The sequence below is a fragment of the Aedes aegypti genome, chromosome 3 (assembly GCF_002204515.2).
Source record: "Aedes aegypti strain LVP_AGWG chromosome 3, AaegL5.0 Primary Assembly, whole genome shotgun sequence".
NCBI classification, from domain to species: domain Eukaryota; kingdom Metazoa; phylum Arthropoda; class Insecta; order Diptera; family Culicidae; genus Aedes; species Aedes aegypti.
In genome coordinates, this window is record NC_035109.1 from 361,958,710 (window position 1) to 361,985,092 (window position 26,383).

The 26,383-nt window shown below is 43.2% G+C and overlaps 2 long non-coding RNA genes across 2 annotated transcripts; both read right to left on the reverse strand.

The window, feature by feature from the left end:
* Positions 1 to 7,602: 7,602 nt before the first annotated feature.
* On the reverse strand, positions 7,603 to 8,181 carry LOC110678940. The gene is made up of 2 exons (XR_002502065.1): positions 7,868 to 8,181; positions 7,603 to 7,798 (listed from the first exon to the last, which is right to left on the reverse strand). It is a non-coding gene; the product is annotated as an uncharacterized LOC110678940 (long non-coding RNA).
* A 6,024-nt stretch (positions 8,182 to 14,205) lies between these two features.
* Positions 14,206 to 15,461, reverse strand: LOC110678712. The gene is made up of 4 exons (XR_002501872.1): positions 15,375 to 15,461; positions 14,807 to 15,307; positions 14,417 to 14,744; positions 14,206 to 14,354 (listed from the first exon to the last, which is right to left on the reverse strand). It is a non-coding gene; the product is annotated as an uncharacterized LOC110678712 (long non-coding RNA).
* Positions 15,462 to 26,383: the final 10,922 nt, after the last annotated feature.

The window sequence follows — 26,383 nt, forward strand, 5'->3', positions numbered from 1 at the left end:
AAAGACTGTATAGAACCCATGCCGATGTTTAGGAAATATTTAGGTATTGCCATTGAAATTTCCACTAGTACTCGCCAAGGGATTTCCCCAAGAGTTCCCAGGTGACCCTCTTGAAATTGCATCACAGATTCCATCTTGAATCCTTCCGGAAATGCTTTCAGAGAATCCTTCAATAATTTTTCCATGAATTCAATTTGAAATATCTAAGGGATCTTCTAAGATTTCCTGCGAAAAAAAATCTCCATGGATTGTGCAGGGTTTGTTCCAGGTTTATTTCTCCAAGAGATCCTATAGGGGTTACATAAGTCTTGATTTTACGGATTCACTAAAGGATTCCTCGAGGACTTTTATTACAAATTTCTCTAGAGAAAAAATAGTTCAAATATTCATTAAGGAATTTTACCAGGGGGTTTTCAAACAATTGCGCCCAGATTATGTCCACGAACTGTTTTCAAAAGAATTCTCTCGAAAGATTTTGAATTCCTCTAATACTTTCCTGACTATAAGTAAGAAAACTACTGGGTGTTGCAAATGTTTGATCAAGAATTTACCAGAATTTTGAATGGATTCTCCAGGATCTAAATCCACCTCCAATTCTTTATGGAATTCCTTCTACGACACCTTCATTTTTTTCCATGCATTCCTTCGGGAATTTTTCTAGAGACCCCTTATGAATTACACCAGGATTTTTTTTCATATTTTCAGTGACCCCTTTCATAAATTATTCAGTATATGTTCGTTAAATGTCGCTAGGAATGCTTAATTTATCGACTATTATTAATTTTACTTGCTTTTGTTTGGCATCCATTTTTGTAAAATCAAAGGAGAAACAGCGATTTACTATTTTCTGACGTTTCGCCGCAATTTGTGTTGCCTTCTCGTTTAAATGATAAAATAAAAAAACACTTTTATGCTCTCTGATTTAATTAAACTGGTTCATCTGATTTAATTTAACTGGATGCTAAAACAAAGCAACACATCGCAGCAGACATAAAGCTGTTACATCAGGTAAATTTCTATTACGAAAATTCCTGGACTATAATCATATCCCAAGTGTTTGTAGTATAAATGGCAGGAACGTAACAAATAGGAACGTAACTCAAAAAATAAATAAATAAGAAAACTTAAAACAAAACTAGAAACAAGAAAATTAAAAAAATATAAAAAGGGGAAACGCTTGCTAACGTGAAAAACATAAATTAATGTTCTGGGGTCATAGCTGTAACTTTTATGTTAGTGAATCGATTGTGAATTTGCGTTTCCGCGATTATTTAAATTTGTGCATAGATTTTTTTTAAATATCTTGAAAAATAATTTTCTAGAGTAACTTTTATGAAAATAGTATGTCATCTGTGCTTTGGGGTTATATTGACCCCAAAATTAAAATCGCGATAACTTCTTGAAATTTGAACGGATTTCCAATTTTTATGCAGTTTTGGAAAGAAAATTTAAATGAGTTTTACTAAAAATATAAGAAAACTTGAAGAGAGATGGTCCATTGCGGGGAAGACTTTTTGTGAAAAAGGTCCAAAAATAGCAAAAATCTGCAAAACAGATATATAAAGTTATATTTTCTTCGGTGAAGATTTGCAACAGAGACAGGGCCACTGTATCAGTGGTTAGTTGCGAATTCTACTGTATGATGGCGCTAGCTCAGAAAATGTAATTATATGAAGCTCAAATATTGATTATGAGGTTAAATAAATCGCAGGATACTAAAAAAGATTTGGAAGACTGAAAAATTCAGCAACATTGCTACTGAATCAATCGTTTTGTACGAAGTGTAAGGATTTAGAATAATTTCTTAGGTTACGGAATTCGATCCTTCACGGTACGCTGCTTGTCTGCTTAACTGAGTTGCCATTAGGAGGCGCTGACGAGCTTCAAATATTACAAACTCATAAATCTCAAGTTTGAGTTGTGTTAGAAGCAAGATTGTTCATTTTTTCATAGGCTACAATTTGCTTGTTTAGTTAGTTCCATATTTTGCCGGTAGGAGGCGCTAGTGAGCATTAAAATTAAAATTATTATATCTCGGTTTGCAGATCAAATAGATGGCTGGTGTTTTCAGTAAAGTTACTGGTTAAGCCAAGAGCAACGATCAGCATACCAGAATAGTACTGAATTGTGTCACTACGTGGCACTAATGAGCATCAAATATTTCAAACCCATATGTTTCAAGACTCTTAACTCAATCTTGAAGACTGGTGCTTTCGGGAAAGTTGTACTTTCGTTAGTCACTATGAAAATTAAATCGTTGTTTCTCCATAATCTGACATAGCTTGACGACAATATGGTGAAGCAAACGAATACCTCAGGTGTCTCAAACCGGACGCACAAATTGTAATGGTTCCCAACTAAGAAACAATGAACATTTTTGTCGAAAATACTTTCAATTAAGTTACAGTCGACTCTCCATATCTCGATAGCGAAAGAACCATCGAGACAGGGAGAGAACGAGACAAAGGATATTGTTTATTGAATATTAGATTGAAATTATTCCGTTACCAGGAAAATTAAAAACAAGCAGACGTCATTTCGTCTTCGTAAATTGTTTTTAATCTAGTCTAGTAAGCTTGAATGAAGGGATCGACATAAGGAGAGATATCGAGATGTAGAACATCGAGATGTGGAGAGTTGACTGGGACTGTCGGACTCGATTATCCGGGATACAATTATCCGGAATTTTAGACTCGATTATCCGGAGTATGTTTTTTGATGTTCTTGTTTTTCTGTTTTTATGTAATTTGAGATAATTTAGTATTTCAATATACAATATGAATTTTCATATGTTTTTATCGCTAGCAAAAAACGATGCAAATGCTCATTTTATCTGCACTAAGAGGGTAAAATGAACAGCTGTTGGTGGTAAAATGAACATCATGCAAAAAGAAAACGCGAGCAAAACAAATATTATTGGAATTTTTTTGAAAATATAATCATTATTGATTGTAACCCATTCAACAAGAAATTTAAAGGTATCAGATTTGACATCATATCATAACGATATTCACCTCACTGAAAAACCTCAAGACTCCTGAGCTAAAAGTTACGTCAGTTCTAATTTTCTAATGTAGTTTTCTAGAATTTTAGTTTTCGTTGATATCTTCAATTCAATTGACCTCCGTATCAACCCGAACACTCCGATCTCTAAATCGTCTGTGTGTGGTAAAAAATTCAATCAAATATGTTTTTTTTTTTTGGTGGAATGCACGGTGTTTATTTTACCACCCATGTTCATTTTGCCACCACTTCCTCTATAGCTGTTTGACTAATGGGCAACTTTGCCGGAGAAATCAATATTCCAAATCATCAGAATTTCAAACCATCCCAAGATCTAGTTCCAGAACGTCATAGTCGCTTAGGGGAATCAGAAAACTTTTTTACTTTTAACTTTTTTAGCTAGTTTTGTCCGATCTTTGTACAAAGACACGCCACTGTGCGACGGTTACCTTAGTTTTTTCTTCTTCACGCTACAGGTACTGTACGGAATCTCCCTTTCGCCTTCCACGTGCGTGAGCCTTCTCGTCGCCACGGCGCAGATCGAGTGGCACGGGAGTACCAATTGTGAATGGCGAGGTGGCAACGGCATGTGTGCCGCCAGTCGAATATCTGGGTAATTGAGACCCTTGCCGGCTCTCCAGTCCAAACGCTTCGCGTGCTTGCTTTCGAGAGTTTAGGGCATCAGAACGTGTGGTAAGTAGATTCAATTGCGGGTAGAACCGTGCAGTTGACTGGCCGTTTCCTTGATATTTCAATTAGCAACATGCGCGACGACGACGATGGCCGGATGAGATTGGTCAAGTAGACACCGATACGACTGGCAGTGGAATGTGGAGGCGCATGGTCAATTGGTACGAGGATGTTTATGAGTGATCTTCAGGAATTGAGGGGATGAAACTTTGAGCTTAGCGTTAGAAGGACAAGGCCTTGGATAGAATGAATTGTCTCATCTGATGATCGAGTAACGAGTTTAATGCATCCCTTACATTCTTTTGTCGCAGTTGCCACCTTCAATGCAGTGACCTTAGTATCATTACCACAGCTAATTGAAAGTATTTTGTTTGAAAATAATTAAACTTGACAACAATTGTATCAAGGTTTTGTCTTCTCAATTTAACGATTTCTCGAATAGCAATGGTTAACTAAACACAAATCTTTGTCAGGTGAAAAGCGGTTGAAAAGGTTGGACGTATCCGAAGATTATAATGTATCGATATTCAAAGGGGCCTTCATTAGCCGAGTGGTTAGAGTCCGCGGCTACAAAGCAAAACGATGCTGAAGGTATCTGAGTTCGGATTCCGGTCGGTCCAGGATCTTTCCATAATGGAAATTTCCTTGACTTCCCTTGGCATAGAGTATCATCATACCTGCCACACGATATGCGAATGCGAAAATGGCAACTTTGGCTACGATAGCTCTGAATTAAGTTTTCTACAAGGAGAGAATCTGCAAACAGACGCCTGAAAAAGTGCCGCACTAACGACGATCCACTAAAACCAGCCCATGCATTGTACTTGAACAATTCTTGTTGAATTGCTCAAGTGGTGTACAGAGTGCACCGACATTACTCTTGGCCTCAGACCCTCATCTCCCCGGAACCACCTCACGGTATTTCTTCGGAGAGAGGCTAGTGCATATAGCACTCTACACATGTAGCAGAAGTAGCCTTCGTAAACTGCTTATCCTAGCCGATTTAAACAATGTTACAAGAAACCAGCCTTGGCAGGGCTAATCCTCTGCAGTAAACTCTTGGTCAGCATGTTCTAGCATAATGTGAGTGAATGCCATAGATACTGCATTCCAGCACTCGTCATCCGCACACATTCTCTGGATTATATTGTCCAGGGACGTGTCCCCTCCGCATGTAGCAAGCATGCGATCTCTCATAACAATGAAACGCGGGCTCCGCTGTTTCCTCCATACCAGCACAATTGGGGCACGCAGGAGATTCTGAGTCCCCGAACCTATGCAGGTACTGCCTATAACAACCATGTCCTGACAGAAACTGCGTCAGTAAGAAATTCACTTCCCCATGGTTTCTTTCATACCATTCATAATGGAGTTTGAGCGAGGCAGAGTGACAGCATCAGTTTTCTCGTTTTGAGTGATGATCCCAACATGTTGATCCCAAAAACTACTCCTTTTCCAAACCTGCAGACGTCATAAGCAGGTTCGTCCCAAACCATTCTTTTTTTAGATGACCGATGGTCAAATGTTGTCCTCAGTAACGAAAAAACAGTTTAACCTGGATGGACCAGACAGATTCGCCAGCCGTAGACACACTGGATGTATCGATAATCGAATCTGCATCGCTGTAGATCGATTCTTCCTACGAATTTTCGCCACTCGAAGCGCCATCGGATGCATTGTCAGCCTTGATTTATTTCTTCTGGATAACCAGCTCGCTTCCTTCTACGTTAACTTCTGGCTCGCTTGTCGTCTTGCTGTGTTTTGCTTGGCATTCACCTCATCCCTGCTTATAAACACTTTCTTGTTCACTTTGTTATAAGGTACACCGGGGCAAGTTGAAACGGGTGGGACAAGATGAAATGCAAAGTTTTCAATAGGATACCTATAAATGTTAGCAGATATTTTTTTCCTAAAAGTTCGTTCCATCTGTTAATTTAATGTTTCTGTAATTGAATTTCCCATCATTATGAAATTTCACTACGATACCTTGCCATTTCATCTTACCCCAGCCGTTTCAACTTGCCCCGGTGTACCTTACACCCTGTACGCCTTGGACTGGCTGCGGCCAGGCTTGATAATTCTCCTCAACATCATCAGAGTTCGCTGACATGCTCTAGAGCAGTGTGCTGCCTTTGCCTCTTTGTGAGGGAGCGAAAAAAATGCTAAGCAGAGAGGCAACGAAATTTGAGCGATGAAGATGCAGCACAAAACACACCAAAGTAAAATTCCATCAAAAATGATTGCCATCACAACTCCCCGAGGACTGTCTTGTTCGGGCGGGAAACTCAAGAGTTCTTATCAAGGCGGGTTCAGCTCCTCCTAAGGTGATACATTATGCTCACTTTGTGGAGAAAGCCAGGAAGGGTAGGTGAGGAAGGGCTGGCCGTTTTGTTTACAAACATCTGAGACGGGTAGTTGGGCAATTGACTTCTGACTGGTTGGAGAAACAGTGTTATCAAGAATTATTATAATACGGTCGCACCTGCTCCGTGTGTGCTTAATACTTCTTCCTCTCTTTTCTACAATTTCGTCCACATTTATGGCAGCACGGTTAGTTTTAGTTTCAGCATCTTGCGGGCCAGGCAGTAATGACTTCTGATTGGTTGGAGAAAAAATCAGTGGGGGTTGTGTACAAGACACGACCGCATGACGTTAACTACGCCATGTAATTTGCTGCATTTGTATTATAGTCAAATGTCATAATTGCAACCTTCCTTTAGTTATAATCCAGAATGTAATGGTTTGTGAATTTAGAAAAGACATATGTTTGTAGTTTTGTTTCATTGTCTAATGCAATTTATCAATGCTTAATAACTCTTTTTGAAAAATTCGGTGGCCCTGAAAAGGGCCGTTTGAATGATTAACACTGTAGCACCGAAAGAATCGGTCGATGAAAGAAGAAACAAGAATAATAACTCTTGTTTTCCACCCGAATGTTGCGCGTGAAGGTCATGTCGACACAAGAACCGCTGAGATTGGTTGGCTTAGAGGGATCCGAAGCTAGTTTGAGTTTCAGGTACTTCTCCAAGAAATCCACAAACTCGATATTTTCCTGGTTGGTTAGATCGATGTTTAAATTTCCTGTCACGATCATTGGTCTGTCCTCCTTCTGATACTCGAATAAATTCCGCGTCATGAAGAACTTCTTTTGCTTCGTTGTGGTATTCGGCTCAATAAACACGCAAAACAGAATCGTTCGCTGGCCCATTATAGTTATCTCTACAGCGCAGATATCACCATAATGGTCTGAACGGCCCAGCTCCACATCATGACTGGTACAAACTTGGCGGATCGTGTGAGGTAAGGCCAAGGTAGACGCAGAGTTGTTTTGATGTATTGCTACACCGGCAGCTCTAGCGTAATAACGCTTGGCCTTGGCGGCGCAGGTAAATCCTTTTACCTCTGAGGGGCTGCCAGTTTCGGACAAGGCCAAGATATCAGCCATCTTCATGATGGGATCAGCTGCTATGTCGGATGCATGCACCAAGAGGCTTCGAACGTTTAAGCTCATCACGCAGCAAGCGGATTTACTTTGCTCGATGGCTCCAACCACCTCCAACAAATCGATGACCTCTTGCGTGCTCGGTTCGTCTTCCATGATAATCACAACTTTACAATATACACACGGTATGAAAGATAAGTTCGGAATCTTTCGACTGCTTGGTATGTTGTTTTGATGTCTGTGTTTGGGAATGCATTACTACCTGAAATGAATCCAAAAGCAAGAAATGTGTACTGAGTGCACACAACATCTGGAAAGCATGAGCGTACAAAACATACGCATGTTAACGTTTCTGCTCATACTTTAGCTTGGGTACTGGGACCGATTTTTGATTTTACCAAAAATCGTTAAAAGTGGTAATTGTGATATATTTAATAAGAAATATTACTCAAAACAACTCTTTAGTAAACACTTGGTGGCCCTGAAAAGGGCCGATTTTCTTGTTGTGGTGTTGATGGCTTGATGAAGATCGCTGATTACAATTAGGTATCATTTTCAAACGAAGCTGTTTATATTCAGACGAAGTAATGTCCAGCATCTTAGAGATTTTGGGCCGATATGTTTGATGGATACCATAGATTGAACAATGCCCGAATGTTGTATCTGAAAGAGAAGAACAAAACGAAGTGTAAGATATTTTTCAATATTTCGATCGAATCATATCTACCAAACCTCAAACTAAATTTTTGTGGTGATGATGGTGATCATGACTGCAAGGTTTTAACAGAAGCAGGCGGAGGATAATGATTGAGATTGGCACCATATTGTGCGTGCGCTAAAATGGTTGCGTTGAAATCGGACTTAATTATAAGAATTCGTCGTGTAAAGTAAGTTGTTGATGTTGTTCCATTTTTAAACCGGTGCGAAGCAGAATTCTCCCAGAGGAAGAAACAGTTTCAACGGTGTGTTCAATCCCTTGTCAATGTAGGCGCTAGAAGTGTAAAACGAAAGTCAGGCATTTTTCTATGGTTTGGTCGGATTATAATTACCTCACAGATGAGCCAAGAATCACAGTCCGAGATAACGTTCGGCAAACTATCCCAGCACTTGGATGGAAGCATTGTTGGTTGTTGGCAAGAACAAGGCAGAGCTCTACCGGAGTAAGGCCGAGACCCATACTCAAACGGCAGAGATGCCCCGACTGCAGGAAAAATGATGGAGCTTTCGATGATGAGAGAACGTATCCAACAATCGCTGACTAACGATTGAGTCCGATCTACGCGCCGGGCTGCCAGCGTTGATATCGGAGCAAAGCAGAATTCTCCCAGAGGAAGAAAAGTTCCAACGATGTGTGGAATCCTTTGTGGATGTAGGCGCTAGAAGTGTAAAACGAAATGAAGTCAGACATTTTTATATGGTTTCGTCAAATTATAATTACCTCACAGATGAGCCAAGAATCGCAGTCCGAGATATCGGGTGGCAAACTATCCCAGCACTTGGATGGAAGCATTGTTGGTTGTTGGCAAGAACAAGGCAGAGCTCTACCGGAGTAAGGCCGAGACCCATACTCAAACGGCAGAGATGCCCCGACTGCAGGAAAAATGATGGAGCTTTCGATGATGAGAGAACGTATCCAACAATCGCTGACTAACGATTGAGTCCGATCTACGTGCCGGGCTGCCAGCGTTGATATCGGAGCAAAGCAGAATTCTCCCAGAGGAAGAAACAGTTTCAACGGTGTGTGGAATCCTTTGTGGATGTAGGCGCTAGAAGTGTAAAACGAAATGAAGTCAGGCATTATTCCATGATTTCGTCAAATTATAATTACCTCACAGATGAGCCAAGAATCGCAGTCCGAGATATCGGGTGGCAAACTATCCCAGCACTTGGATGGAAGCATTGTTGGTTGTTGGCAAGAACAAGGCAGAGCTCTACCGGAGTAAGGCCGAGACCCATACTCAAACGGCAGAGATGCCCCGACTGCAGGAAAAATGATGGAGCTTTCGATGATGAGAGAACGTATCCAACAATCGCTGACTAACGATTGAGTCCGATCTACGCGCCGGGCTGCCAGCGTTGATATCGGAGCAAAGCAGAATTCTCCCAGAGGAAGAAAAGTTCCAACGATGTGTGGAATCCTTTGTGGATGTAGGCGCTAGAAGTGTAAAACGAAATGAAGTCAGACATTTTTATATGGTTTCGTCAAATTATAATTACCTCACAGATGAGCCAAGAATCACAGTCCGAGATATCGGGTGGCAAACTATCCCAGCACTTGGATGGAAGCATTGTTGGTTGTTGGCAATAACAAGGCAGAGCTCTACCGGAGTAAGGCCGAGACCCATACTAAAACGGCAGAGATGCCCCGACTGCAGGAAAAATGATGGAGCTTTCGATGATGAGAGAACGTATCCAACAATCGCTGACTAACGATTGAGTCCGATCTACGTGCCGGGCTGCCAGCGTTGATATCGGAGCAAAGCAGAATTCTCCCAGAGGAAGAAACAGTTTCAACGGTGTGTGGAATCCTTTGTGGATGTAGGCGCTAGAAGTGTAAAACGAAATGAAGTCAGGCATTATTCCATGATTTCGTCAAATTATAATTACCTCACAGATGAGCCAAGAATCGCAGTCCGAGATATCGGGTGGCAAACTATCCCAGCACTTGGATGGAAGCATTGTTGGTTGTTGGCAAGAACAAGGCAGAGCTCTACCGGAGTAAGGCCGAGACCCATACTCAAACGGCAGAGATGCCCCGTCTGCAGGAAAAATGATGGAGCTTTCGATGATGAGAGAACGTATCCAACAATCGCTGACTAACGATTGAGTCCGATCTACGCGCCGGGCTGCCAGCGTTGATATCGGAGCAAAGCAGAATTCTCCCAGAGGAAGAAAAGTTCCAACGATGTGTGGAATCCTTTGTGGATGTAGGCGCTAGAAGTGTAAAACGAAATGAAGTCAGACATTTTTATATGGTTTCGTCAAATTATAATTACCTCACAGATGAGCCAAGAATCACAGTCCGAGATATCGGGTGGCAAACTATCCCAGCACTTGGATGGAAGCATTGTTGGTTGTTGGCAAGAACAAGGCAGAGCTCTACCGGAGTAAGGCCGAGACCCATACTAAAACGGCAGAGATGCCCCGACTGCAGGAAAAATGATGGAGCTTTCGATGATGAGAGAACGTATCCAACAATCGCTGACTAACGATTGAGTCCGATCTACGTGCCGGGCTGCCAGCGTTGATATCGGAGCAAAGCAGAATTCTCCCAGAGGAAGAAACAGTTTCAACGGTGTGTGGAATCCTTTGTGGATGTAGGCGCTAGAAGTGTAAAACGAAATGAAGTCAGGCATTATTCCATGATTTCGTCAAATTATAATTACCTCACAGATGAGCCAAGAATCGCAGTCCGAGATATCGGGTGGCAAACTATCCCAGCACTTGGATGGAAGCATTGTTGGTTGTTGGCAAGAACAAGGCAGAGCTCTACCGGAGTAAGGCCGAGACCCATACTAAAACGGCAGAGATGCCCCGACTGCAGGAAAAATGATGGAGCTTTCGATGATGAGAGAACGTATCCAACAATCGCTGACTAACGATTGAGTCCGATCTACGCGCCGGGCTGCCAGCGTTGATATCGGAGCAAAGCAGAATTCTCCCAGAGGAAGAAAAGTTCCAACGATGTGTGGAATCCTTTGTGGATGTAGGCGCTAGAAGTGTAAAACGAAATGAAGTCAGACATTTTTATATGGTTTCGTCAAATTATAATTACCTCACAGATGAGCCAAGAATCACAGTCCGAGATATCGGGTGGCAAACTATCCCAGCACTTGGATGGAAGCATTGTTGGTTGTTGGCAAGAACAAGGCAGAGCTCTACCGGAGTAAGGCCGAGACCCATACTAAAACGGCAGAGATGCCCCGACTGCAGGAAAAATGATGGAGCTTTCGATGATGAGAGAACGTATCCAACAATCGCTGACTAACGATTGAGTCCGATCTACGCGCCGGGCTGCCAGCGTTGATATCGGAGCAAAGCAGAATTCTCCCAGAGGAAGAAAAGTTCCAACGATGTGTGGAATCCTTTGTGGATGTAGGCGCTAGAAGTGTAAAACGAAATGAAGTCAGACATTTTTATATGGTTTCGTCAAATTATAATTACCTCACAGATGAGCCAAGAATCACAGTCCGAGATATCGGGTGGCAAACTATCCCAGCACTTGGATGGAAGCATTGTTGGTTGTTGGCAATAACAAGGCAGAGCTCTACCGGAGTAAGGCCGAGACCCATACTAAAACGGCAGAGATGCCCCGACTGCAGGAAAAATGATGGAGCTTTCGATGATGAGAGAACGTATCCAACAATCGCTGACTAACGATTGAGTCCGATCTACGTGCCGGGCTGCCAGCGTTGATATCGGAGCAAAGCAGAATTCTCCCAGAGGAAGAAACAGTTTCAACGGTGTGTGGAATCCTTTGTGGATGTAGGCGCTAGAAGTGTAAAACGAAATGAAGTCAGGCATTATTCCATGATTTCGTCAAATTATAATTACCTCACAGATGAGCCAAGAATCGCAGTCCGAGATATCGGGTGGCAAACTATCCCAGCACTTGGATGGAAGCATTGTTGGTTGTTGGCAAGAACAAGGCAGAGCTCTACCGGAGTAAGGCCGAGACCCATACTCAAACGGCAGAGATGCCCCGACTGCAGGAAAAATGATGGAGCTTTCGATGATGAGAGAACGTATCCAACAATCGCTGACTAACGATTGAGTCCGATCTACGCGCCGGGCTGCCAGCGTTGATATCGGAGCAAAGCAGAATTCTCCCAGAGGAAGAAAAGTTCCAACGATGTGTGGAATCCTTTGTGGATGTAGGCGCTAGAAGTGTAAAACGAAATGAAGTCAGACATTTTTATATGGTTTCGTCAAATTATAATTACCTCACAGATGAGCCAAGAATCACAGTCCGAGATATCGGGTGGCAAACTATCCCAGCACTTGGATGGAAGCATTGTTGGTTGTTGGCAATAACAAGGCAGAGCTCTACCGGAGTAAGGCCGAGACCCATACTAAAACGGCAGAGATGCCCCGACTGCAGGAAAAATGATGGAGCTTTCGATGATGAGAGAACGTATCCAACAATCGCTGACTAACGATTGAGTCCGATCTACGTGCCGGGCTGCCAGCGTTGATATCGGAGCAAAGCAGAATTCTCCCAGAGGAAGAAACAGTTTCAACGGTGTGTGGAATCCTTTGTGGATGTAGGCGCTAGAAGTGTAAAACGAAATGAAGTCAGGCATTATTCCATGATTTCGTCAAATTATAATTACCTCACAGATGAGCCAAGAATCGCAGTCCGAGATATCGGGTGGCAAACTATCCCAGCACTTGGATGGAAGCATTGTTGGTTGTTGGCAAGAACAAGGCAGAGCTCTACCGGAGTAAGGCCGAGACCCATACTAAAACGGCAGAGATGCCCCGACTGCAGGAAAAATGATGGAGCTTTCGATGATGAGAGAACGTATCCAACAATCGCTGACTAACGATTGAGTCCGATCTACGCGCCGGGCTGCCAGCGTTGATATCGGAGCAAAGCAGAATTCTCCCAGAGGAAGAAAAGTTCCAACGATGTGTGGAATCCTTTGTGGATGTAGGCGCTAGAAGTGTAAAACGAAATGAAGTCAGACATTTTTATATGGTTTCGTCAAATTATAATTACCTCACAGATGAGCCAAGAATCGCAGTCCGAGATATCGGGTGGCAAACTATCCCAGCACTTGGATGGAAGCATTGTTGGTTGTTGGCAAGAACAAGGCAGAGCTCTACCGGAGTAAGGCCGAGACCCATACTAAAACGGCAGAGATGCCCCGACTGCAGTAAAAATGATGGAGCTTTCGATGATGAGAGAACGTATCCAACAATCGCTGACTAACGATTGAGTCCGATCTACGTGCCGGGCTGCCAGCGTTGATATCGGAGCAAAGCAGAATTCTCCCAGAGGAAGAAACAGTTTCAACGGTGTGTGGAATCCTTTGTGGATGTAGGCGCTAGAAGTGTAAAACGAAATGAAGTCAGACATTTTTATATGGTTTCGTCAAATTATAATTACCTCACAGATGAGCCAAGAATCGCAGTCCGAGATATCGGGTGGCAAACTATCCCAGCACTTGGATGGAAGCATTGTTGGTTGTTGGCAAGAACAAGGCAGAGCTCTACCGGAGTAAGGCCGAGACCCATACTAAAACGGCAGAGATGCCCCGACTGCAGTAAAAATGATGGAGCTTTCGATGATGAGAGAACGTATCCAACAATCGCTGACTAACGATTGAGTCCGATCTACGCGCCGGGCTGCCAGCGTTGATATCGGAGCAAAGCAGAATTCGCCCAGAGGAAGAAACAGTTTCAACGGTGTGTGGAATCCTTTGTGGATATAGGCGCTAGAAGTGTAAAACGAAATGAAGTCAGGCATTATTCCATGATTTCGTCAAATTATAATTACCTCACAGATGAGCCAAGAATCGCAGTCCGAGATATCGGGTGGCAAACTATCCCAGCACTTGGATGGAAGCATTGTTGGTTGTTGGCAAGAACAAGGCAGAGCTCTACCGGAGTAAGGTTGAGACCCATACTAAAACGGCAGAGATGCCCCGACTGCAGGAAAAATGATGGAGCTTTCGATGATGATAGAACGTATCCAACAATCGCTGACTAACGATTGAGTCCGATCTACGCGCCGGGCTGCCAGCGTTGATATCGGAGCAAAGCAGAATTCGCCCAGAGGAAGAAACAGTTTCAACGGTGTGTGGAATCCTTTGTGGATATAGGCGCTAGAAGTGTAAAACGAAATGAAGTCAGGCATTATTCCATGATTTCGTCAAATTATAATTACCTCACAGATGAGCCAAGAATCGCAGTCCGAGATATCGGGTGGCAAACTATCCCAGCACTTGGATGGAAGCATTGTTGGTTGTTGGCAAGAACAAGGCAGAGCTCTACCGGAGTAAGGTTGAGACCCATACTAAAACGGCAGAGATGCCCCGACTGCAGGAAAAATGATGGAGCTTTCGATGATGATAGAACGTATCCAACAATCGCTGACTAACGATTGAGTCCGATCTACGCGCCGGGCTGCCAGCGTTGATATCGGAGCAAAGCAGAATTCTCCCAGAGGAAGAAAAGTTCCAACGATGTGTGGAATCCTTTGTGGATGTAGGCGCTAGAAGTGTAAAACGAAATGAAGTCAGACATTTTTATATGGTTTCGTCAAATTATAATTACCTCACAGATGAGCCAAGAATCGCAGTCCGAGATATCGGGTGGCAAACTATCCCAGCACTTGGATGGAAGCATTGTTGGTTGTTGGCAAGAACAAGGCAGAGCTCTACCGGAGTAAGGCCGAGACCCATACTAAAACGGCAGAGATGCCCCGACTGCAGTAAAAATGATGGAGCTTTCGATGATGAGAGAACGTATCCAACAATCGCTGACTAACGATTGAGTCCGATCTACGTGCCGGGCTGCCAGCGTTGATATCGGAGCAAAGCAGAATTCTCCCAGAGGAAGAAACAGTTTCAACGGTGTGTGGAATCCTTTGTGGATGTAGGCGCTAGAAGTGTAAAACGAAATGAAGTCAGGCATTATTCCATGATTTCGTCAAATTATAATTACCTCACAGATGAGCCAAGAATCGCAGTCCGAGATATCGGGTGGCAAACTATCCCAGCACTTGGATGGAAGCATTGTTGGTTGTTGGCAAGAACAAGGCAGAGCTCTACCGGAGTAAAGCCGAGACCCATACTCAAACGGCAGAGATGCCCCGACTGCAGGAAAAATGATGAAGCTACGATCTACGCGCCGGGCTGCCAGCGTTGATATCGGAGCAATGCAGATATCTCCCAGGAAAACTATCCCAACACTTGGATGGAAGCAGTTTGAACGAAAGCATTGTTGGTTGTTGGCAAGAACAAAGCAGAGCTCTACCGGAGCAAGGCCGAGACCCAAACTCAAATCAGTAGAGTTGCCCCGACTGCAGGAAAAATGATGAGAGAACAACACTGACTACCGCTGGATTGTCAGGCCAAGGACGAGAAATGCCGGTATCCTCTATCAGCAGCGATGTCCAGATCTCATGATCGTTGAATTACTCGTGTTGTGTGGACTCTTGAGGTTCTGAAATAAGTCAATTTCTTTGTTAGAGACTATATTGTCGGTCATTTAATACTATTGCAAAACTTACCACTAGGCAACGCAAGTACTGACAGTACAGGCCGGTGGTACGAGAAGTACGCACAGTAGCGTTTACTTTCCGCACTAATGTTGCGTGTGAATGTCAAGTCCAGGCAAGTTCCTCCGAGAGTTGTGGCTTCTGAGGGGTCCGTAGCTAACTCTAGGTGAAGATACTGTTTCATGAAGGCGATGAATTCAGTATTTTCTTCCTTCGACACATCTATGTTGAAATCACCGGTGACGACGATGGGCATGCACGATGTCGTGTACGTGAAGAGATTCCGCACGATGAAGAATTTCTTCTGTTTCGTGGTGGTGCTCGGTGAAATATACAACGAAATCAAGAGCGTTTGGGTACCCATAACCTGAATCTCCACGGCACAAACGTCTCCATACTCGTCTGCCAAACCAAGTTGTTCGTCATGGCTCGCACATAGTTTGTGAATAGCATGAGGAACTTCAATTGAAGACGATTCATTCCGTTTGTAGATTGCTACGCCTGCGGCTCTCGTGCTGGTCCGTTTTGATTGAGAGATGCAAGTAAACCCCTCTATTTCCGCCGAAGTTTCGTCATCCATCCATGTCTCACTCAGGGCAAGGTAATCGCCAGTCATCAGGACATGATCTGTGGCTACATCTCGAGAATGGGCGATCAAACTTTGAACGTTCGCAGACACCAACACAACTCCAGAGCCTCGGTTTGCAACGAATTCCAGCACTTCGTCACTGAGAGTTGTGAGGCGATGATTGGACAAGCGCTCCATTTCCGTTCGAAGTTCCTTCATCTTCGGCGAATCGCTTCCCTTGGCATGGTGGAACTTGAATTCGTTCTTGGGATTAGTCAAGTACAAACCATCCAAGGAAGACACTCTGGAGAGTCCAACATAAACCAGCTGCTGTTCTTGGCCTTTCTCGTACTGAAACACGATTTGTGGAAAGGTCCCTCCCTGCGATTTGTGCACAGTAAGAGCACATGCACTAACCACTGGAAATTGGACCCTCTTACATTTCATGTTTCCGAGAGCAATGTTTGCTGAGCGCCTTGCAATCGGTGTCCAATTTGGCTGCAATACACCTGGTCTGGAGTACACTAGAGGCCTAGATTTGATCCGCAACATCGCTCCGATTGCCTCGTTCTCAAACTTTAACCACAACCGGGTTGTTTGATGCTGCGGATCGTCTTCATTACTCTCCACGTACATGAGCTCTCCAATGGCGCCATTGACAATGCCGTCATCTACTTCGACGTTTGTGGTGATCATATACGGCATTCCAACAGTGAGACGCAGCAGATATGGCAAGCCACCAGCTTCCACAACGCTCATTTTGTGGAGCTTGTTCCTTGCACTTGCAAGCTGCTCGTCACTCCGGTAGCCACTAAATGCATCCTCAGCTAAACAATCCAGTCCATCGGTTCCCCTAAGTACCTCGTTATTGTACTGGTCTACGTCGACGTTGCGGTGGAAGAGACGTATGGCGTTGGGCACATTTTCTTTACACCATTCTGCCGTTCGAAAGCGACTTTCTATCAGCTGCGTTTCCTCATCTGAAATTCAAATAATGAATGTTGCAACATTTGTGTGAATGAAATATTTTGATATTACCTGACAACCGAGTACCATTTCCAATCCTTGTCAAAACAGTGGAAAACTGCTCGTCACTTTGCCTCATGACTCTGACAAGGGGGTAAAACTGGAGCGATTGCCAGAGAACTGCACCATGCATGGAATTTGCTGGCGGTTTCCAAGCAAACCTAGCATTTACTGGCGGAAGCTGACGGAAGTCTCCAACAAGGATGATGTCAATGCCACCGAACGCATCGTCAAATTCACCTCGAATGTCTTGCAGCCGTGCATGAATGGAATCCAGCACATTGGCACCGATCATGCTGACCTCATCGACGATTATTGCCCGGACGTGAGCAAATGCATTGCGATACAGCTGAAGGGTCTCAAAACTCAGCTTGGCGTTGTTTCTGCGCGACATGGTCAAGCGGAAAGCAGAATGGACCGTTGTTCCACCAATCGCTACTGCTGCCTTCCCAGTCGAAGCACAAGCAACATATGCATTATTTTGTGCATTATGCGATTGACTGAACCGGTTGTATGTCTCCATCAGAACACACAAAGTGAAGGTTTTGCCACTACCAGCCGGGCCAGTGAAGAAGATCTGCAACGGTTTGCGATTGCCATCGATACTGTGGATCGTGTGTATGACGTGCAGAATCAAAGCTCGCTGTTCAGGGTTCGTGGCGCGGACCATTTCGCAGTAAGCTTGCTTGCTCATGACATTGGTCCGCTGTTTGACAACAGCAGCTAATGCATGAGTCGGCAAATTCTGGATGTCATCGTCGTTGGGCTCCATGGTGATGGATCGGACACATTCGGCATTTTTCTCTGTAGCAGCATCTTGTTCTTGGTCAGCATTTGCACCATGCAATCGTAGATATTCCTCGACCGTATGCTCTAGGTTGAACTCACAGTCGTATTCTTTCCGCTTCTGCAGCAAATCGCCTTCGTGCTCATCATACAACTGCAGGAATTTGTTGCAATCGAGCACATCTAGCATCTCGCTGCGAAACGGAAGAAACAATAGAACCATCTCGCGTTTGTAGTCCTGAAGCTCGGTCATCGGGTACGCACGCCAACGCAGGATTCTTGCAGTAGTTCGACGATGATATGTATTTGCAGTTTTCTGCACTTTCGTGTAGTAAGCGGCAAAATCAGCCAGGCATACATCATCCAGTTCCTCACGTACTTCATATTTTTGAATGACATTCGATGTCCATATGTCAATCGAATCGTCGGTGATGCCTTCTTCATCCATCTGTTTAGTACGCTTCCGTGTCTTGGTTCGTTCGTGTGGCCACATAGTAGGGATGAATTCCACTTTTCTGCTGGCTTCTGACATTGGCTGGCGAAGAAGATACCAGGCAGCCTCTTGTGCAGACATCTCTACCGAATTCAGCATCTTGATGCTGACTTTCTTCAGCAGAGACTTGTGGTCTTGATCGGGAAACTCCTCTGCAAGCTTCACAAGATCACGGTGCAGACTGCTTATGCCACGGTTGGTTTTGTTTACGTACTCGACGACGTACGCAGCGCAAGAGAATTCCTCGAGAATGAACTGGAGATCCATATTCGACCGGAGGATGTTGGCGATCCACGGGTTGAATGGATTGGTCCACAACTCCATCATTGACCGTTTCGCCAGAACGGTAGGACGGGTTATTGACGCACGAATAATGTCCAGGTAGTAATCGTATGTGCAACTACATTCCTCGAGGTACTGCTCTAGTGTATCGAAGGCCTTCGTCTCCAGAACAGCATGAATCTCGATTGCTCGCTTTCTCAGCTGTCCACGACGTCCGTCATCACCGGAGAGTGGCAACAAAATCCTGGTTTGATCCATGGGCCAATAAGGGATGTTGAATCGGCAGCTTTTGTCACCACGTTTGTAACACGTGAACGTGTGCTTGTGCACCTGGTTTGCATAGCAATCTGGTAAGTCCTCTGCGGCTACGGAACAGAGGCTATCAATCAAGCGAATCGTGGCAGGCATGTTCTCGGAAACCGCCTCACCTGGATCGCAATCCAGCCAAAGGAGAATATGAGCATGGGGACTGCCACGATGTTGGAACTCGATACGTTTAAAATACTCCACTACACGGTACTTTCCGAAAGGGCTATACCGAGATGACTGCAGTAATTGCATAATTACGTCAACAAGCTTGTTGAAGTAAATGCAGCATGTCACCGGATCCTCGTTCACCAAAGTCGCTCGCTGTAGTGCCGAAAGCTGCTGCATGACATCAGCCGGTTCACCTTGGACGTTTCCACCTGACAACTTCTGCAGTGTTTGCAGAAGAAGGGGCCATTTGGTTTCACTGGCGCTTAAAGTGAGAAACATCGTCGGTTTACCAAGCTGGCGAATCATTGCAAACAGGTCTCGTTTGCGCTGCTGCCAGTATTGCACCGAATTAGGAATCGACTTGAGGAAAGATAAATTCCTTTCGATGCACTGTTCCAGAAACTCTCTGTCGTTCAACATGGCGCGTGTAATGTTGGCCGTTGCCATACACTTGAACGTACACTGAAGTCCCTCTGAAACACGCAGCCGGAGTATTTTCATGGCCACGTACAGGACATGTTTCGGCTTAGCAGCTCGTCGATCACTGCGCCGCAGTTCGCTGGTGGCCATCATGAACGGTGTTACACGTACTTCAGGGTTGAACACTCTTGGGTGGCCCAAATAAATATCTGGAAACGACAGCTCCTCAGCGTGCTCATCATAAATGAACGATAATGGCACCCTGTTCTGCGCCGGGGCTATTTCCAGACATTTATCCTCGTTCCACAGAAGCGTCTGCTGTTGCCCAATCAGCATTTCAAGGTCGTTTTCGCCGTCCATGGTTTCGATGGCGTCATCATCGCGAATTTCGTTACCAATGGCTTGCAGGTTGTCCTCGCTGTATGTAATTCCGTATCGGTTATACAGCGGAGTCGTCCCCAGGTACTGCAGCCAGGCCTTTATGGTGTCCTTCTTAACGAATCCAGACAGATAACTGGATTTGTGGATCAGGTGTTTCTTGATTGAAACGTTAAAAGACCTGTCGTCATCCAACTGTCGCGGTAGTTCCTTCACCATCTTATCCACATCCACTGGAACATTGATCACCTGTCCGATGATGCCATAATTTCCTGAAACACACTTAAGGTTTGACAACAACTCTAAATAGAATAAGATACTATATTTACCTGCCGCAAAACGCAAGCGGCGAATTTGCATAAAAGGCAGTCGCGGAGAAATCAATCGCTCGGCAATCGGATCCAGTGGTGGAAGAGATGGGTTAGTTGGATAATTAGGATAACGAAATCCGTTAGAGACTGCCAGCGTTGGCACCTTTCCCTGTTTCAGGCTTGTGTGACATGTTAAACATGCCTGCAATCCTTCAGTGAAGGTGACCAACACACTGGCTTCAGCGGTGGTAACTGGCTTCAGATCGTTCTTAAACCACAACCTGTCACACACACCACACGGATGTCCAAAACGATTCTCCAAGAATCTTTTCCGAAACTCCCTTGTAGCTCCTTCCAGGTTCGGTTCGAATGATTCTAAAATAATTAGGTATATGTCACAAATTTAGTGCTTCAGTGGTATATGTATCACATACCTTGGATAGAATCGTTGGATAACGGTATTTCGGTTACTGATGCTGGGGTATTGACATCGTCGCCGCTCGCATTCGACAACATTCCAATGCCACCCAAAACTGGGCTATCGGCATTAGATGCCATCGCAATATCTCCATCACCTCCATGACCTGCATCAGGAACTGAACGCGCTGGAGGAAATACTACAACACAGAATAATTGACAGTATAGCACCCCCTAATAATTAAACCAACCAACTTTCTCTGACAATTGACCATTTTTACATGTTTATATTGTGTGGTAGATACGCAAAAAGGGAGACTTACGGCTTGGGCACCATTCGACTATTATCGGCAACCAAATTTCAAACGCCTAATACACAGTATTAATCTATCAACACACACCAATGAAAATATTCAGATGATTCTTTACCCTGTCAGCTTCCCGCTGACGAGATTTGCGAGACGGAACAAACAATTTTGCCAGAGATGTCATCAATTGAAATGAACACGCCTCAAAATGCAACTGATTTTGAGCTGCCGAACAGATTCGCCTGTAGCGCTTATGGGAAAGTTACCGAAGAGATTGAGGCTGCCGACAATAGTCACACTGACAAGAGATGTTCGCAGCGTTGTAAAAACGTTTCCAGAAATATTTTAACAAGTCTGTCGGTGTGAATCGATAGAGTACTGAGCAACGCATGAATGTAAACACATAATTTGGCTGTTGATGTCCGAGAAAATTACAAAAGAAGCGCGACATCGGCTTAGACCGCCGAGAATACGTAAGTTCCCCTACTCTGCCCTGGGAATTAGAGGAAATTTCCATTTCGAAAAGATCCTCAATCGGCAGAATTATCACTACGGATATATCGGTTCCAACGCAAAATTATATAACATCATATAATAAAATCAAGAAGCATGAACTACATTCTATCAAACTCGTACTCGTTTAAAGAAAATATTACAATAATATTTATATATATATATATATATATATATATATATATATATATATATATATATATATATATATATATATATATATATATATATATATATATATATACATATATGCCAAGGTCGTATTTTCAGTTAACACAATCAGCAAGACTTCGGAAAAATAATTGCGTTTTTATATTATTGATAATGACTGACATATCTGTAGAGAAAATGTTAAACTGTAGATAGAAATTGTGCCATAGAAAGCGCACAGTAACTCTAATAGAATTTCACAAGGTAGCTGATAATCTGGGAATTCATCAGTTTCACAAAATTTAATTTGTATGTTGGGAGCCAAAATTAAAGTAAAACTGCAATACTATACTATCAATGTTACGTGTGGAATTGTGTAAAATTAAAAATCCCAAATTTTAAACATAGTCTATACTTTTGTAATAGTATGTCATATGTTGTTTCTGACTGAACAGGGACTATACAGTCAATTCTCCCCTACTAGATGTTCCGTACCACGATATCGAGAGAACCATAGTAAAAGTTGGCTTTTATGGCTACCTCAATGGTCCCTTGGACTGAGTTGCACTGATTTTGTGTTCTGTAACTCGATGGTCCCTTCAATATCGACTGCAGATAGAGAAGACTTTTGTGTTATTTCAGAGAATTTGGTTTAGAATTTATGAATTATCATAATTTCAAATTAAGATTCCACTTAATAGATGTTTTGTACATCATAAGCTGATAATCGGGGTATTCAATAATTCCACTAAACTCAAATTGTTTGGTGGAAGAAGGTAAAATTACCGCTTATATAATTTCGCAATACATTTAGCGTTTGAAAACTATTGCAAGAATTAACTTCCCCAAATTTAAAAGATAAACAAAATCACGTACCTCGCGTTGAAGGCCCTTCGCCAGCGTCCCAACCACTGGTTGTAGACGCTTTACCTTTGGCCGCCTTCATTCTCTCCCGATAGCTCCGAGCCCGCTCTGCGTCGGTCCTTGGCTGCTTCGGTTGAGTTCCCGGCTGCTCATTCCCAGTACGCTTCCGGTAATTCTTCAGATACAGGGTGGCCAAATGCTGCGACATTTCTCAGATACACTATTTCAAACTTGTTTTTGTAAAAATCTCCGGAAAACTCCAAAACAGAACAAACTCCAAATTGGAAATTAAAGAGGAATATTATCTTTATCAACACTTTGAAACATGAATGTGATGTCTGTGATAGGGAATTCTCCGAAAAGCACGATCAAATTTATTAGACTCCCTTGTAACGCATTTTGTATGAATATTTTTCGAATTTTGTATGAGCATTAACATCTTAAGGACACCCACCCACCGACCCCCCCTCAGCCTTATGAAATTTGTGACTCAGGCCTTATTTGGCATGCGTTGTACGCAAGGGCATTGGAACGAATGTATTAATAATCTATTTTTATCCAACTGATCGGGTTTTGCTATTAATTCTATCAGTGAGATAAATATTATTAAAATAGAGGTTATATCTACCCCATTGCTTCCTAAGTTGGTTTTGTATATACAGGGTATATGGGTATATGGGATGAATTTTTCATTATTTCTGTGCATAATAATTAGAAATTTGAGATTGCGATGTTGTATTGCGATATATTGATGAATTCGAAATTTTCTTTCTTGACAATGTGGCCATATTGACAACAATCAAAAATCCAAAATGCGCTTCATGTTTCCACATGCATGTTGTTCTTATCATGACTATCAAATTATAAATAAATATATAATCAGCAGTCACTACAGAGCCACTTCGAAGCTCTCTTATAGGGAAAGTGTACCAGTTATGGCCATAGTGGTTCCATATGTTTGACCATATGTGAAATTTCGAAATATTTCTCATTTTCAATTTCTTTGAATGTTTTAACATCAAGATATATCTTGAATCTATCTGCTATAACACACTAAACTTTTCAAAATTAGAAGACATTACCCTATAAGTGGTTTACCAAATTGATTATTATTAGAATTAAGGAATACTGTTCGAAACAACTCTTTAATAGTAATGTTGGCCCTGAAAAGGGCCGTTTTTTTCTTGTCACGTTGTTAGACTTTTCCGTACGTGATAGTAACGAGGATGTTACTACCCCGTCGGAAAACCCTCCTGTCGATACTTACAAACTTCGTTTGCAAGAATTTCCTCCTCCTGCGTTGGCGTGCCTTCTTCTTGATCGTAGAAAGATTTCTACGATCAAAGGTCACGCGTTTCTTCGTGGCGACACCTCCTGGTTTCGTCATCTCGAGCGCTTCAAATGAGAATGATGGCAGACAGATAATGACTGCATCTTTTATACTCCCAGAATATAGACTTAGGCTCCTCCCATTCTAGAATTTATCATAGACATTATGAAACAAGATTATTTTTTTTCGCTGCTGTGAAGAAGAAGAATTTGCATCTTGTGAGGGAAATTTTTATCTTGGCTTTGGCAATGATGGTGCATCACAACGGAAATTGGAAAACATGCGTTCAAATATTACGTAACGCAACAGGGGGAGGAAGAGGGTCTTTCGTAGTGTTAACATAAAAATTTAAAATCTTTCATTACATGGGGAAAGAAAGGGAACCAAAGCTAGAAAATTTTGCGTTACGTAATATTTGAATCATTCCTTAACAATAGAAAATATATTGCATCCCAACGGCACAGCAGCAGCGTCCTCGGAAACATCCTCAAATTGCCGTATTGTCAATTATTCGTAATAAATCAATTGTTGTATGCTGCTATGAGATGAATTATGAAATTAAAGCAAGTATGTGATAAAGACATTAGGGAATATTACACAATTAACTCTTTAAAACACATTTGTTGGCTCTGGAAAGGGCCGATTGAATTGTTGAATTTGCGTAACACGGACACATTTTGACGGCGCACTGGTTGCGTCCTCCTCGCCCGATGAAATTTACGGTGCGGATGACGATGTGCGCTTCAACAAGCGGGTTTGGTCGATTTTCTTCAGCCATCTCGAACAAATTAGGGAATATTACACAATCAACTCTTTAAAACACATTTGTTGGCTCTGAAAAGGGCCGATTGAATTGTTGAATTTGCGTAACACGGACACACTTTGACGGCGCACTGGTTGCAATCCTCCTCGCCCGATGAGATTTGCGTTTTGGATGACGATGTGCGCTTCAACAAGCGGCTTTGGTCGATTACCTTCAGCCATCTCGTACAAACTTGCCGCCGCTTGGTGATCGGACACACTTTGACGGCGCACTGGTTGCAATCCTCCTCGCCCGATGAGATTTGCGGTGCGGATGACGATGTGCGCTTCAACAAGCGGCTTTGGTCGATTTTCTTCTGCCATCCCGAACAATCAGCTTGCCTCTGGTAGCGAGGAGCTGAGCAGGTTTGGAAGAGCTCTTACCAGCTGGAAAGCGAAAACAGAATGAAACCGAATTCAACGAAGAAGGGATGCTTTATACCCTTAGAATAGCAGGTGATGCTCCTCCTTTCAAATTCTTCGTTTTCTTATCTGGGAAATAGGCTATATGAAACTGATGTCTGGGTAAGGGAATTACAAGATTAGCATTATGCTGTTATTGCATCCCGACGGCACTGCAGCAGCGTCTTCGGAAACATCCTCAAATTGCCGTATTGTCAATTATTCGTAATAAATCAATTATTGTATGCTGCTATGAGATGAATTAAGAAATTATAGCAAGTATGTGATAAACACATTAGGGAATATTACACAATTAACTCTTTAAAACACATTAGTTGGCTCCGAAAAGGGCCGATTGAATTGTTGAATTTGCGTAACACGGACACATTTTGGCGGCTTTGGTCGATTTTCTTCAGCCATCTCGAACAAATTAAAGAATATTACACAATCAACTCTTTAAACACATTTGTTGGCTCTGAAAAGTGCCGATTGAATTGTTGAATTTGCGTAACACGGACACACTTCGACGGCGCAATGGTTGCAATCCTCCTCGCCCGGTGAGATTTTCGGTGCTGACGACGATATGCGCTTCAACAAGCGGCTTTGGTCGATTTTCTACAGCCATCTCGAACAAATTAGGGAATATTACAAATCAACTCTTTAAAACACATTTGTTGGCTCTGGAAAGGGCCGATTGAAATGTTGAATTTGCGTAACACTGACACATTTTGACGGCGCACTGGTACAAATCCTCCTCGCCCGATGAGCTTTGCGGTGGCGATGACGATGTGCGCTTCAACAAGCGGCTTTGGTCGATTTTCTTCAGCCATCTCGAACAAATTAAGGAATATTACACAATCAACTCTTTAAAACACATTTGTTGGCTCTGAAAAGGGCCGATTGAATTGTTGAATTTGCGTAACACGGACACACTTTGACGGCGCACTGGTTGCAATCCTCCTCGCCCGGTGAGATTTTCGGTGCTGATGACGATGTGCGCTTCAACAAGCGGCTTTGGTCGATTTTCTTCAGCCATCTCGAACAAATTAAGGAATATTACACAATCAACTCTTTAAAACACATTTGTTGGCTCTGAAAAGTGCCGATTGAATTGTTGAATTTGCGTAACACGGACACACTTTGACGGCGCACTAGTTGCAATCCTCCTCGCCCGGTGAGATTTTCGGTGCTGATGACGATGTGCGCTTCAACAAGCGGCTTCGGTCGATTTTCTTCAGCCATCTCGTACAAACAGCTTGCCTCTGGTAGCGAGGAGCTGAGCAGGTTTGCAGGAGCTCTTACCAGCTCGAAAGCGAAAACAGAATGAAACCGAATTCAACGAAGAAGGGATGCTTTATACCCTTAGAATAGCAGGTGATGCTCCTCCTTTCAAATTCTTCGTTTTCTTATCTGGGAAATAGGCTATATGAAACTGATGTCTGGGTAAGGGAATTACAAGATTAGCATTATGCTGTTATTGCATCCCGACGGCACT